Source organism: Rissa tridactyla, chromosome Z (assembly GCF_028500815.1).
Source record: "Rissa tridactyla isolate bRisTri1 chromosome Z, bRisTri1.patW.cur.20221130, whole genome shotgun sequence".
Classification (NCBI taxonomy): Eukaryota; Metazoa; Chordata; class Aves; order Charadriiformes; family Laridae; genus Rissa; species Rissa tridactyla.
Window position 1 is genome coordinate 73,718,895 of NC_071497.1, and position 15,003 is coordinate 73,733,897.

Consider the following 15,003-nt stretch of genomic DNA (forward strand, 5'->3'; position numbering starts at 1 on the left):
TTTAAGCAAGGTAAAAAAGGGATATAAATGAAACCTCACGTTTCACATCACAAAGTAGGCTCATTACTTGCTGCAAGGCAGTAATGTAATAAGTTTAATACAATTTAATAAGGGTTTGAACTGGCTCTTGTTGAAATCAAAAGTATTTCCTTTACTTAAATAGAACTTTTTGCCAACAAAACGTTTTGCCAACACGCTTAGAGAAATACTGTTTCTTTTACTTGTCTACTTTGTGGCATTGTAGAATTAAGGCTCTGTTTATACTCAGGTTTCGAAATACAGCATCAGGTTTTGTCCAGGGCACTACATGTTGTTGGTTTGATCATATCCCAGTTTCACTTAATTGCATGAGTAGAAAGGGACTTTATGGACTATTCCTCTTCCTATACACAAGTAAATGAGAATTGAACTGAAGAATACATCTGCCTTCCCACCAGGGGAGCAGTACTACTTGTAGCATATTTGAATAGTTAAAGTAATACAGCTTTTGTACTAAGAAAAGGACTAAGGAATTTCCTCTGAATGTTTCCAGAAGCAGAGGAAGTGAGAAGGGCTTGTTCTGCACGTGCTAAAAAACTAAGGAGTCCTGAAAGCTGGAGCAGCTTTTGCTATTCATTGATTTACAGATTAATAGGTTATATTGCTAAAAGGGATCATTCTGAACATTTCATGACCTTCTGCATAGTGCAGGCAGGGAATTTAATTATTCTTGCCCCGTGACCCAGGAAGTCACTTTGTACTTGCAAAGAACCAAAAGAAAGCGCATAAAAATGCTATACTACAGCACCACAAAGTAATCAAATGATTCTTACAATTCAGTCATTTAATTTGCAAATGTTTGAAAGAGAAACCAACTGATAATAAAATCTATTTTTGCATGAAGTCTGAAGTAATCATCAAAAGTCTCTATCCTACTGCGTGATAATCTGCTGATGGCTCTTGGTAGCTAAATTGCCATATGGAAACCCTTCCAGGACCATAGAGTGCTCTAGCCTTTCTTTTTTTCAGAAAATATGAAGGGTGTATCCATCTTTCAGTTGATGGGCAGGGTTTTCTTGGGAAATTGCTCTTCTGACATTTGGATTGAGAGCACCCCTCTCAATGGTGGTTGGGGATGGAGTTGGGGGTATTGGTTGATGAGACTCAACATGAGCCAGTAATGTGCTCTCACAGTCCAGGAGGTCAACCAGACCCTGTGCTGCACCAAAAGCAGCGTGGCCAGCATGTTGAAGGAGGTGATTCTGCCCCTCTACTCTACTCTGGTGAGACCCCACCTGCAGTACTGCATCCAGCTCTGGAGTCCTCAGTACAAGAAAGACAGGGACCTGTTGGAGCGGGTCTACCGGAGGGCCAGAAAAATGAGGTCTGGAGCACGTCTCCTTTGAAGACAAGCTGAGAGAGTTGGGGTTGTTCAGCCTGGAGAAGAGAAGGCTCTGGGGTGACCTCACTGTGACCTTTCAGTACTTAAAGGGGGCTTATAAGAAAGATGGGGACAAACCTTTTATTAGGGCCTGTTGTGATAGGACAAGAGGTAATGGTTTTAAACTAAATGAAGGTAGATTGAGACTAGATAAAAGGAAGATTTTTTTTACAATGAGAGTGGTGAGGCACTGGCAGAGGTTGCCCAGAGAGCTGGTAGACGCCCCAGCCCTGGAAACATTCAAGATCAAGTTGGACGGGGCTTTGAGCAACCTGATCTAGCTGAAGATTTCCTTGCTAATTGCAGGGGGGTTGGACTAGATGACCTTTAAAGGTCCAACCCAAACAATTCTATGATTCTATGATTCTTTGAAGATAGAAACTTCCTCAGTTTAATAGAACTAAATATTTGTTTGCTCAGCATCTCATTTCTGTTTTCCAGGATGCCTAAGGAAGGTGGATAACCTGGAGCGAACGCTTTGTTTCAGAACACAGTTTCCTCACCTGTTTTTGGCTTTAAAGAGGTAGTGTACTGAGAGCATCAAGGGAGAAGCTATAGGAATTTTCACTCTGAAGGAGTTCAAATTTTCTGGACTAGAGTAAGGGGACATAAGTGAATTGTTTTTCATAGGAAAAAATTTATTTTAATTCAAAATTTAAAAAAAAGGCAAAAAAAAAAGAGAATAGCTTGTTCAAAGACTTAAGAATTTCAATCCTGGCCTTTAGTATTGTTTCATTTGCACATCATCTGCCAAAGCCTCCAAAATTATTATCTGGACAAGAAGTGAAGACACAAATCTATTACAAACATTGTTATAGTTTCACTTTCAGACACATTCTTCATAAGATTCATTAAGCATACGTGGCCTGTTAAATTAACGAAACTTCTGCTACTCGAAAGCAACTTTACATAAAATTCAAGACTTTACAGAGATCTCAAATATTATATAAATTACAGCATAAAAATGAGACTTACATGTGAGTCTTGTAGCATCTGTATTTGATTAGAGATCTGATGGTAATGAGCCCATTTCCTATCCCAGGAGGAGAGAGAGTGCAATACAAACAGAGAAGAGAATGAAAATTCAGTGAAAGAGGGGTGCATTAAGCAGACTCAGATACCGACAGAGAACTCAGTGCTTTTTAACAGCAAGAGAAAAACCAGATATTCCTAACTAAAAGCACAGTCTTTTATAATCAGTTTCAAGGACTTAAGCTTCTGTTCACTACTAGGTTTATGACATAATTCATTTAACTTTTCTTGGTTTCCTAAACGTTTCTTCTTCATTGCTTTCTTCTCTGGACTAGCTTCTACAGAAATTTGGCTGTTAACATGGCTTGAGGTCAGCTGATAGAGCAGACAGAGGACCTTTTCAAGTCCTCTCCTTCTCTGGAAGAGCAAACAAGACAGCCCATGTTCTGTTCCTCTCCCACTGAGCACAGCAGGAGTTTTTTCTCCTGTATCTCCTTCAATTTTCTTTCAATAATTACTGGAGGTAGGTTAATTAAAACCAAGCCTGTTGTACATAGCATTAAGTAATGTTAACAATGTCCTAGAATATCTATTACAGAAACACTGGGAAGTTGCCAGGGCATTGAATGGAGCTAATTTTGTCATGTGACCTAGAGCAGAACATACAGTATTGTAATAGCGACAATGCAGCACAGTATCAGACAGTCTGATATTACACCTTGTAATGCCATGATGCTGTTAACATAGTATAAAATAAATTAGTTGGATGAGTTAGGCAGATGAAGAATAACAAGAAAACTTATCTTTGCACACAAAGATATTCCAGTGGTAAATGACTAGCAAATAAAATAAAACCTTAAGAAGAAGGCCGGTCTATTGTAATCTATCTCATTTCATAATAAGAAGTGATGGTAAGGATTTTAATGCACATAAAATGTAGGTATGATTCCACAAATACTTAAAACTCTTGGCTTTTCATGTATTTATGTTTATGCATAAGCTATGGCAAAACGTTCCAGAGACTTCAGAGGGACAGTTCCCTAAGTGTGGACTATTCAAGATAGTGATGGTTTTCAAGATTTGCATAATTTACTCCATACTAGCCAAAGAGGACACAAAGAGGACAATCTTTGCAGAGAAAGTCTCCTGCTAGCTTCAGAATTATTTTTCAAGAGAAACCTGATGCACACATTCTCCTTGTACCTTAATTAAAATACTTTTCCAAGTGAGCTTGTTGTTCTTCTTGACATTACAATGAAATTTTCTCAAGTTTAGAAACCAAGGATGTTGGCCTGATTTTCATTAACAAGCCCTGGTGCTAACACTGGGTAATCAGTTTCTTAAACTGATTTTGAAATGTGTTCTCTGTAGTGAAATTTTCACGTTGAGGATGGGATCGATTCAACCTAACTGCAGTTGGAGGGCATCTACGTCTGGGGCAATGACCCTTGGTTTCTTTTACAGTCATTGCAGTCAAATTTACACCTCTGGGGCATGAGTCATTTGACGTTTTTCAAACATCTCTCTTTAAATTACTATGCATACAGTGCCACCTGTCCTTATTGTTGGAGTGAGAGCTACCACAGTGGGGCTTTGGTAAGTCTTTATATTATGGCTTGAGGACGCATTTCTCCCATTAGAGTTACTAACCCCATAGGTACGCTTTTATGTTTTCACTCATCACAATTCAGAGCCTGGCATTAAACTCACTGTCACTGGCCACTTAAACACACTAGCCTATTGACTGCCATGCAAGTACAAATTTCCTTCTATTGCAGGACAGTAAACTCTGACGGGTGAACAGCTGGGAAGTGGTAAAACATGAAATTGCCACATGAACTCATTTCAAAGTACAAGAGCCAAAACCCTAGCTAGCAATGCAGTTAGCAGCAGAGTAATGTCCACTCTTAGAAGCAATGGAATTTTCTTTATATCTACTATTGTTATGTACAGGAATAAAGCCCTGCACATGATCTGCTTTCAACGCCTGACATTTGGCTCACAGGAGAGGTGTTCACAGGAGAGATTCTCACAGATGGTTTGCTGGAGAGGAGGAGAGTAAAGAGAAAGATAAAAAATCTTCCCTTCCCTGTCTATGCAGGGTATCTCTACTGAAATGCTTTTAACTAAGCTTCATCTTATTTCTATCTTTTCATAGATGTGACTTCACCTGTCTCACTTTGGAGGTGTCTGAAGGAACACCTTGAGAGTTGCGTCTCCTTATGCAGTCAGTGGAGGGAAGGTGTCTGTCCAGAGGCAGTTCAGATCACAGGAATAAATCACCCTCTCTGAGGTACAACGTAGAAGTGTAGCAATGAGGATCTTAATTTAGATGCCTTACTTAAGTTCCTAATTAGATGTGCTTTGGATACACAGAACTGGAATGTGTTTTCCTTGAGTAATTACAAGGCATTAACAGCTCTCACAATATTTGTTAACAATTATTTTCTTGATTCCTGTTTGAAACCCAGAAATGTTGGGAGTATTTTGCTAGGCTTTCTACTGTATTGAATGCTTTGTTGGAAACTTACTCATGATGTACTCTAAAATGTTAGATCAAAGTAAGTATTGTTGCCTTGCAAATTATCATGGGTGATTTAAAATAAAGGTCCAAATATTTAGACTTTAATCATCAATTTAGGCTTTGGAGTAAAAGTTGTTTCATACATCTGTGTTTAGATTAATGATATGGCCCTTATATTTCTTCAACTAAAATTTTGCAAGACTTTTGATTTAGTACTGCATCATGTCCTAATTAAAAGCTTGTACTCTACAACATAAATAGAGCACATGTAGAATGAATTAAAAATTGTCTGGTGTTGCTCAAAAAGTAGCTACCTTTGGGGAATGACCAGTGAACATGTGCAGGTTTTTCTAGAGACTGGAAGCCTACAGCTGTTCTACATTTACATCAACAGTGTATGGATGGCAGAATGATTTTGGAGGGGGTTGTCTAGATGGCTTAGTAACTTAGGCCTATTTAAAGAAAGAATGCTTTAATATGGCAAAATATCATAGAATCATAGAATCACAGAATGGTTTGGGTTGAATGGGACCTTGAAGATCATCTGGTTCCAACTCCCCTGCCCTGGGCAGGGACACCTCCCACTAGACCAAGCTGCTCAAAGCCCCATCCAGCCTGGCCTTGAACATTTCCATGGAAGGGGCAGTTAAAGTTAAAAGTTAAAAGTCTAGCAGTGGGAATGTGTGCATCTGCACAGAGCGGGGAAATGTACTGTGAACAGCCCTAACTCTGTGAGGAGTAGAGGTCACACAGGGTGCACTTGTAATGTGGTGTTAAAGCAGTCCTGCTCTCCTGCCCTGCATGTTCAGAGGATGTGCTGGAGGGAGCTACAGGTCTATGTCTGCTTAGATTTTCTTGGTATGAAAGCAGAGCACATTGGGGTAGATAGTGGGAAGAAAGACACAAAGAACAATGCAATCATCAGGCACAGTCAATATGGGTTAACAAAGGGAAAGTCCTGTTCAATTAATTTTATATCGTTCTATGATAAGGTCACCTGCCTAATTGATGTAGGGAAGGCAGTGGATGTAGTTTTTCTGGATTTTAGTAAGCCTTTTGATATTGTCCCTCATAGCATCCTCCTGGACAAGTTGTCCGACTGTGTGATGTGCAGGTTCATGGTGTGCTGGGTGAAGAACTGGCTGTAAAGTGTTGTGGTAGTCACAAGTGACAAAATGCAGTGAATCCAGTGAGCAGTGGTGAAGCTCCACAGCTTTTGGCTCAGAAAATACTTAGCTGGAGAATGCCCAAGCAGAAGGTACTCCTCCTCTCATTGAGTCTTCCCCAAGCAGCTGCTTTGGAACCACTGTAGGAGGCAGACTCTGACATGAGACAAACCTTTAAAATAAACATTCCTGAAACTAAGCATACAACACTAATTTTAACAATAACCTGATAGTAACACTTAAAACCTGTTAAACCAAGACATTTGTAATGTGAAGTGACAGGGCTCAAAGGCTTGTAGTGAATGGGGCTACATCTGGCTGGCGACCTGACACGAGTGGCGCTCCTTAGGGTTCAATTCTAGGGCCAGTTCTGTTCAATGGATTTATCAATGATCTGGATGAAGGAGTTGAATGCACCATTAGCAAGTTTGTTGGTGACACCAGACTGGGAGGTGCTGGTGACTCTCTTGAGGGACAGCAGGCCTTGCAGAGGGATTTAGATTGGAGCACTGGGCAATGATTAACAGGATAAAATTTAACAAGTCTAAATGCCAGATTCTGCACCAGCAATGCCGGCATAAATATAGACTGGGAGAGGAGCATCTGGAGAGTAGCCCTGGGGAAAGGGATCTGGGGGTGCTGGTGGGCAGAGGCTCCATGTGAGCCAGCAGTGAGCCCTGGCAGCCAAGAGGGCAAACCGCATCCCGGGGTGCATCAAGCCCGGCACAACCAGCTGGTGAAAAGAGGGGACTGTCCCGCTGTATTCAGCGTTGGTGCCACCTCCCCTGGAGCGCTGTGTGCAGTTCTGGGCCCCACCATTTAAGAAGGATGTGAAGGGACTTGAATGCATCCAGAGGAGGGCAACAAAGGTGGTGAGAGGGCTGGAAGGAATGCCCTGTGCGGAGTGGCTGAGGACTTTGGGTTTGTCTAATTTGGAGAAAAGGAGACTTTTTTGAGGAGGGGATGTAGAGAGGGAGGTGCTGATCTCTTCTCCCTCATATCTAGTGAGAGGATGCATAGAGTAGTTCAAAGCTGCATCAGGGGATGTTCAGACTAGATATTAAGAAACATTTCTTTACTGAAAGGGGTGGAAGGAATGTCCTACAAGGAGCAGCTGAGGACTTTGGGCTTGTCCAGTTTGGAGAAAAGGAGGCCGAGATGTGTCCTCACTGCTCTCTACAGGTTCCTGAGGAGGGGACATGGAGTGGGAGGTGCTGAGCTCTTCTCCCTGGGATTCAGTGACAGGACACGTGGGAATAGTTCAAAGCTGTGTCAGGGGAGGTTTAGGCTGGATGTTAGGAAGGTTTTCTTTACCGAGAGGGTGGTCACACGCTGGAACAGGCTTCCTAGAGAGCTGGTCTGCAAGACTGCAAGACTGCCAGTGTTTCAGAGGCATTTGGACAATGTCCTTAATAACACAATTTAACTTTTGAAGTGCTCAGGCAGTGGGACTAGATGATTGTTGTAGGTCCTTTCCAACTGGAAATATTCTATTCTATTTTATTCTATTCTATTCTATTCTATTCTATTCTATTCTATTCTATTCTATTCTATTCTATTCTATTCTATTCTATTCTATTAAGAATAAGGGGGGAAAAAAAGTAAAGACAACAGTGATTTTCCAGGTTTTATCAAGACTGGAAGTCAGCATGCAGCCAGAACATAGACACAGCAACTTGAGTTGGGAAATGCTCTTGGTACCGCAACATAAATGTAACAGAACTGCTCAGAAAACAGTTTTAAGCTTGCAGGTTTTTTTACAAGACATTGTAAAACAAGCTAACAGGTGTTGCAGGCTAAAGAAGTGCTTCTATTTCTTTATAAAATATGGTTGACCAGATACTGGGTAGTGCATTTTATTTCATGCTACAATATTTTATATATTCATAGCACATGAAGCAGAAGAAGATGAGTGGCATAAGCAATGTAGATGATTATTGCCCCTCACTCAGCACTTGTTAGACTGCATGTAGAATATTGCATTCAGGTTGGGGCCCCACAGTACAAGAAAGACATTGATAAACTGGTTCAGCACAGGGCCAGGAAGGTGATCAGGGCCTGGAGCACTTGCCCTGTGATGAGGGTCTGAGGGAGTTGGACTCGTTCAGCCGGGAGAAACAGCTTCAAAAGGATCTTGTAGCAGCCTTTCAAAACCTTAGAAGAGCTTATTAAGAAGATGGAGCCAGACTCTTCACTGAGGTGAACAGCAAAAGAACAGTGTTCATGAATTGAAATGGGGGAGGATCTTACTGAATATAAAGCAAAAAGAACAGGTTGTCCAGAGAAGTTGTGAAATCTCTGTTCATGGAGGTTTTCAAGACTCAACTGAATAAAGCCCTGAGCAATCTCCTCTGATTTCAGTGTCCACCCTGCTTTGAGCAGGAGGTTGTACTAGATCTTTTCCAATCTGAATCATTCTGTTATTCCATTATTTTGATACACAATTTTTGATGTGGAAACACAAAAGAAATTAAAAAATCCAAGCCAATGATTTAAAAACTGAAAAAAATTATTTATATAGACACAAATATAGTTCCAGTTCTTTAGTACAAAATGCGTACTATAAATAGATTCAGTAGTGCACATACTGCCTTCACAGATAAGTACACGGGAAGCACTGGACATGCACATTCACACAGACATACATCTGTGGAAAATGTGCCCTTTTCATAAAGTGCTTCCACCCAAATCTTACACAGAACTACTAGTAATAGTACACTTTATTTTTATAATGTCTTTCATTTTGGACTTCAAAGTACTTGGAGGTTGATATACCAAACACAGAGTTAATTCTGAACTGGCTGGTGTCTCTTAGTCTTTAATGAGTTTGATTTGGGAGCTCGGGGGGATAAAAAATGAATGCATACATCCTGAATGAGCAATATGCCTGGGAAGACTGTTCATTTTCCTGAACTGTTGGTTAGCAGAACACCACATGGCCCCACAATATTCTTGTTTTGCACTGCATGTTTGTTCTGGAATACTACAATGGAAATTTAAGTAGGAACTTACTGCCAAACACATCCCTCTCTAGTTTCAACAGACTGGGAGGATGAAGAACTGCCCAATGTAGAAGATGACCAGGTTCAAGACCACTTAAGGAACCTGAAGGTACACAAATTCATGGGACCCAATGAGATGCATCCTGAGGGTCCTGAGGGAACTGGTGGATGAAGTTGCTAAGCCACTATCCATCATATTTGAGAAGTTGTGGCAGTCAGGTGAAGTTCCCACAGACTCGAAAATAGGAAATATAACCCCCATATTTTAAAAGGGAAAAAAGGAAGAACCAGGGAACCACAGGCTGTTCAGTTTCACCTCTGTGCCTCTATGTCCAGCAAGATCATGGAGCAGATCCTCCTGGAAACTATGCTAAGGCACATGGCAAATAAGGAGGGGATTGGTGACAGCCAACATAGCCAACATGGCTTCACTAAGGGCAAATATTGCCTGACATATTTGATGGATAAGGGAAGAACACCTCATGTCAAGTACCTGGACTTGTGCAAAGCATTTGACACTGTCCCACATGACATGCTTGTCTCTATATTAGAGAGACATGGATTTGATGGATGGACCCCTTGGTGCATAAGGAATTGGCTGGATGGTTGTCATGGTTTGGCTGGATTGGCCAATCAGAATGACAAATGGCCCTCCCCCCCCTCTCTCCAAAGAGAGGAGATGAAGAGATAAGGAGAGTTACGAGTTTAGAAAAAAGAACTAAACTACTGTAATGAAAATAATAATAAATAAGGAAATAGTAAATAATAATAGAATAATAATAATAATAGAAAAAAAAGGTATACAATACATGAAAAACCGTATCCAGCTCCCAGGATGACAACTGTGTCACCAGCAGGCACAGGGAAAGTCCCAGACTGGAGTCAGCGACAGACAGGAGCTGAATTCCGGATCTGGAGTCAGGAATACTTAGATCAGGATCAAAGGCAGATGAACAGACAGGGTCCTCCTCAGACGTTGGCCATCAAAGAAAGCGAATTGACCTTTTGATCCCTTAGCTTTTATACTGATCGTGATGCAGATGGGATGGAATACCCTGTTGGTCAGTTTTGGGTCACCTGTCCTGTCCGTTCCTCCCTGCAGGTGGGACCCCTCTATGCTTTTCCGCTTTCAACCCTCTAAGGGGCAAATAGCGAAGTTAGCTGACCTTGGTTGTTATAGCAATAAGTATAAGCAAGAGCCTCTCTGCATACCATTCCTTGGCATAACCAGGTCTTAGCACTCTGAGAGTGAACAGTTTCTGAACAATATGTTGTTAATTTCAGAGTTTAGTCAGTTAGAAGAGGCCCAGCTAAAAAGTAAAAAAATACAAACAATGGTCGCACTCAAAGAAAGACTTGCATTCAACAGCTCAATGCCCAAGTGGAGAACAGTGATAAGTGATGTCTCTCAATGGTCTATGTCGGGAGAAGTACTGTTTAACATCTTCGTTGATGACATAGACCGTGGGATCGAGTCCACCCTCAGGAAGTTTGCCGATGACACGAAGCTGTGTCAAGTGGTTGACACACCTGAGGGACAGGATGCCATCATTGGACCTGGACAGGCTTGAAATGTTAGCCCATGGAAATCTCATGAAGTTCAACAAGGCCAAGTGCAAGGTCCTGCACATGGATCAGGGCAATCCCAAGCACAAATACAGGTTGGGCAGAGAATGGATTGTGAGCGGCCCTGAGGAGAAGGGCTTGAGGGTGTTGGTGAACGAGAAGCTGGACATGAGCCAGTAACATGTGCTCACAGCCCAGAAAACCAACCGCATCCTAGGCTGCATCAAAAGAAGCGTGGCCAGCAGGTCAAGGGAGGTGATTCTGCCCCTCTACTCCACTCTGGTGAGATTCCACCTGGAGTACTGCTTGCAGCTCTGGAGTCCTCAGCACAAGAAAGACATGGGCCTGTTGGAAAGGGTCCAGAGGAGGGCCATGAAGATGATTAGAGGGCTGGAGCACCTCTGCTATGAAGACAGGCTGAGGGAGCTGGCGTTCTTGAGCCTGGAGAAGAGAAGGCTCTGGGGAGACTTTATAGCAGCCTTCCAGTACTTCAAGGGAGCCTGTAGGAAAGATGGAGAGGCACTCTATCAGGAGTGTAGCGATTGGATGAGGGGTAATGACTTTAAATTGAAAGAGGGTAGATTTAGATTAGATATTAGGAAGAAATTCTTTGTTCTGAGGGTGGTGAGACAGTGGCACAGGTTGCCCGGAGATGTTGTGTATGCCCCATCCCTGAAGGTGTTCAGGGGCATGTTGGATTGGGCTTTGAGCAACCTGGTCCAGTGGGAGGTGTCCCTGCCCATGGCAGGGGGGCTGGAACTACATGTTCTTTAAGGTCCCTTCCAACCCAACTCATTCTATGATTCTATGAAAACTGCTTTTTGAGTATTTATTGCTTGAAACTAGATGTCAGCTGTTACCAAAATCTCATGTCCATTCTTTTGTTGTTTAGATGTGGAGAACAGAAATGTCGAAGCTGCAGGGTGCCATTAGGGACTGTATTTCTTCATGAGGTTGGGGGGCAAGGTGACAGATGCTGTGATATGAATGATATTCCCTCCTAAATTTTAAATAAGTGGAGAGTGCTCAGAGCATGGGATAGGTGCAGTTGATTGAGTGATAAATATATGTGAAAATTAAAAATAATGTATTGTGCTTGCTTTATTTGTGTTAAATAAGGAATTCTCAAAGGCTACCCCTGGATAAATAGGAGTTATGTGAGTGCATCATGCTGACATTCACAAAATCTGTGATGTTCTTGGAGGTTCTGTTTAATGAGAGGAACAGATCTGCAGGGGAGAGTGCCAGCCCAGGCAATGACAGCAGGACACATGCAGGCATTCTCAGGACTTCGACTGAACACTAATTGGAAACACTTGGGTTTGTTTGTTGTAATTGAGTGTTCACAAAACTGTTAGACTCGTAATTAGATGATAATGTCTTTGGTCTACAGTTCATAGTTACTGTGTCTATAAAAGAACCTTGCACCATTTGGATGCTTGAAGAAATAAGGAATTTATCTTGTGACCTAGCTAAGACTACAGCACAGCTAACCTCTCTGCTTTTTACGTTTCTCTTTCACTTAATACAAAATGAATTTAATCATGATTTGATGAAAAATTACTTAAGGAGAAGCAAACTGTTGGTTAATTTACATTTTCATAAATGAAATATAAAAAGCATAGGATGTGTGTGTTATGATTTCCAAACAAATTATTTTGCCTTTTTTTACTTTCAGTTCATGTTTTCTGATGATGTTGTGCGCTCACTCGGCTGTCACAGTGTATTAAAGATTTTATTATTTGAAGGGGCTCTGCAAGGAAAATTAATTCGGTATTAGCACAAGAATACCAGAACGGTGATGCTGGGTTGGGTCACAGTATCCTGTCTTCAGCAGTGGCCAGCAATGGATGCTGAAGTTGAGAAGTGGACGAGCTGATGTGATGCCTCCCCAGAATACTCACTCCTTCTCCAGCAGTTGTAGTGAGAGACATCTAATGATCCCAAAGGATTCTATAAAATCGGTCACAGGGATTCATTTTAAACACCTATATACATTTACGTCTGTTGATTGTCAGCCGATGCAGCTGGCTTCACTGCAGACTTTCTGTTGCAGTCAGGGCTGGTGCTTTCTGCAGGTTGATCTCAGTATGCCCAATAATCATACGGCTGACGCAGCCATTCTTTCTATGTTTTATTTCAAAGGTGTCCCTAGATAGCAATGAGTGCATGCATAAAACAGGTGAAGAATCATGTATTCTTTGTGACCATTCAAACCTGCTGCTTTTGGAGGGATTCCTGTCACTGACACAAAACAGGCCACAGGTTCCATGTCAGTCCAACCAGCACTGCCAGGGTCGGCACAGCAGCGACAGCAGCACGCAGCGCGGGACAGCAGCGCAGGCTGGGCATGCTTTGCTCTGCTTCCGTTCTCTGCACCTACCATATCACTTGGCAGGGAGAAGGACTCTGGCCCTTAGCATTTTTCTTCCTAATGTTTGATTTAACTGACAAAAATAAGACCTCTAGAAATAATGCATTCTTCTACCACAGTGGAACAAGACATTGTCATGGTTTCAGCTGGGATGGAGTTGACTTTCTTCCTAGCAGCTGATATAGTGCTGTGGTTTGGATTTGGGATGAGATTAATATTGGTAGCACACTAGGTTTTGGTTGTTGTGAAGCAGTCAAGATCTTTTCTGCTCCTCACACCACCCAGACAGTGAGCAGGCTGGGGGGTGACAAAAAGCTGGGAGGTGACACAGCTGACCCCAACTGACCAAGGGGATATTCCATACCATATGACGTCATGTTCAGTGTATAAAGCTGGGGTAAAAAGAAGGAAGGGGGATGATGTTCAGAGTTATGGCGCTTGTCTTCCCAAGTAACTGTTATGCATGGTGAAGCCCTGCTTTCCTGGAAATGGTTGAATTCTGCCAATGGGAAGTGGTGAATTAATTCCTTATTTTTTTTGCTTGTGTGTGTGGCTTTTGCTTTACTTATTAAACTATCTTTATCTCAACCCACGAGTTTTCTCACTTTTACTCTTCTGACTCTCTGCCCCATCCCACTGGAGGAGAGTGAGAAGCAGCGATGTCCTTGGTTGCTGGCTGGGGTTAAACCACAGCAGACATTCAGAATCACAGTGAGACATGGAGATCGATAATTGTTGCACTTTCAAACAAAATGTAGGTGTTTGAAGGGCATGGCCAAATCAAGGTTTACTGAGTAAAGAAGAAAAGCTACAGTGTGAAGAAAAATTAATTACGACTCTTCACATTGTGAAAAGCATCAAAGCATAATTCACATCAAACCTATAGAAACATGAAAAACAAATGAAGTGGAAAAATCCAGAGCTTGTTTTTGAAGGAACTGGAGTATTTCTCATCACATTTGCTCTTATAATATTATGGTTGCATGTTTGTCATTTCTGTGATTCTAAGGAAGAAACTTAAATATTAGATTTGTTGGGCATTCTTTTTACTACCATATGTTTTATTATTTTACGTTTTGAAATATCCTGAGCTTTTTGGGATCACTACCTGGAGATACATAAACCAACATATCAACAATGAAACGTAACACCATGTAAATCTTGCCTCTTCTGCAATTTTACAACATTTTAAACTCATCTAAGCTCAACCAATGCATTCCAATATTTGTAATTATTTTGAACAGGTGTGGGACAAAAGTTAAGCTAAGCTGCAGCAATGCATAATTTCTAAATTAAGTTGATAAAATGGAGGTCAGCAAAATATCTGTAAATTCAGCCATTAAATTGTTTAGATTTTTCAGATCTAAATATAAAAATTTAATGTGACCCAACAAAGATCATATATGAAGAAAGCATTCTCTCAATGGGGAATAGGGCCCATGTGCAAAGCTGAGACCACAATCTGCCTCTGGATCCAAGTTTGCCAAATGTTCTGGGGTACTAGGGCTTTAGATTACAAATCAAGGTCATTTTTGACATAAACAATCAAATTTAATTTCATAGAATCATAGAAGTGCCTAGGTTGGAAGGGACCTTTCAGATTGTCTAGTCCAACCATCAACATAACACTGACAAGAACCATCGCTAAACCATATCTCCAAGCACTATGTCTACCCGTCTTTTAAATAACTCCAGGGACGGTGACTCAACCACTTCCCTGGGCAGAGGTTCATAAACTCTAAACTTAGACTTTCATTTTACTTGGACACACTTGGTGTTTAAATACATTTATTTACAGTATTTTAAATGGGTTTTACAATAATAAGTTGCCATGGGGATGGCTGATTACACAGTGATCACAACAGAACCCAAAGCAATGCCCAACATGAACAGAATCTTCAGAACCATTAGGTCGGTCTCAACTCATTTTCAGACTTCTGCAAGTTCTCTTGAACTCTACGACCTTTATGGATTTTGAA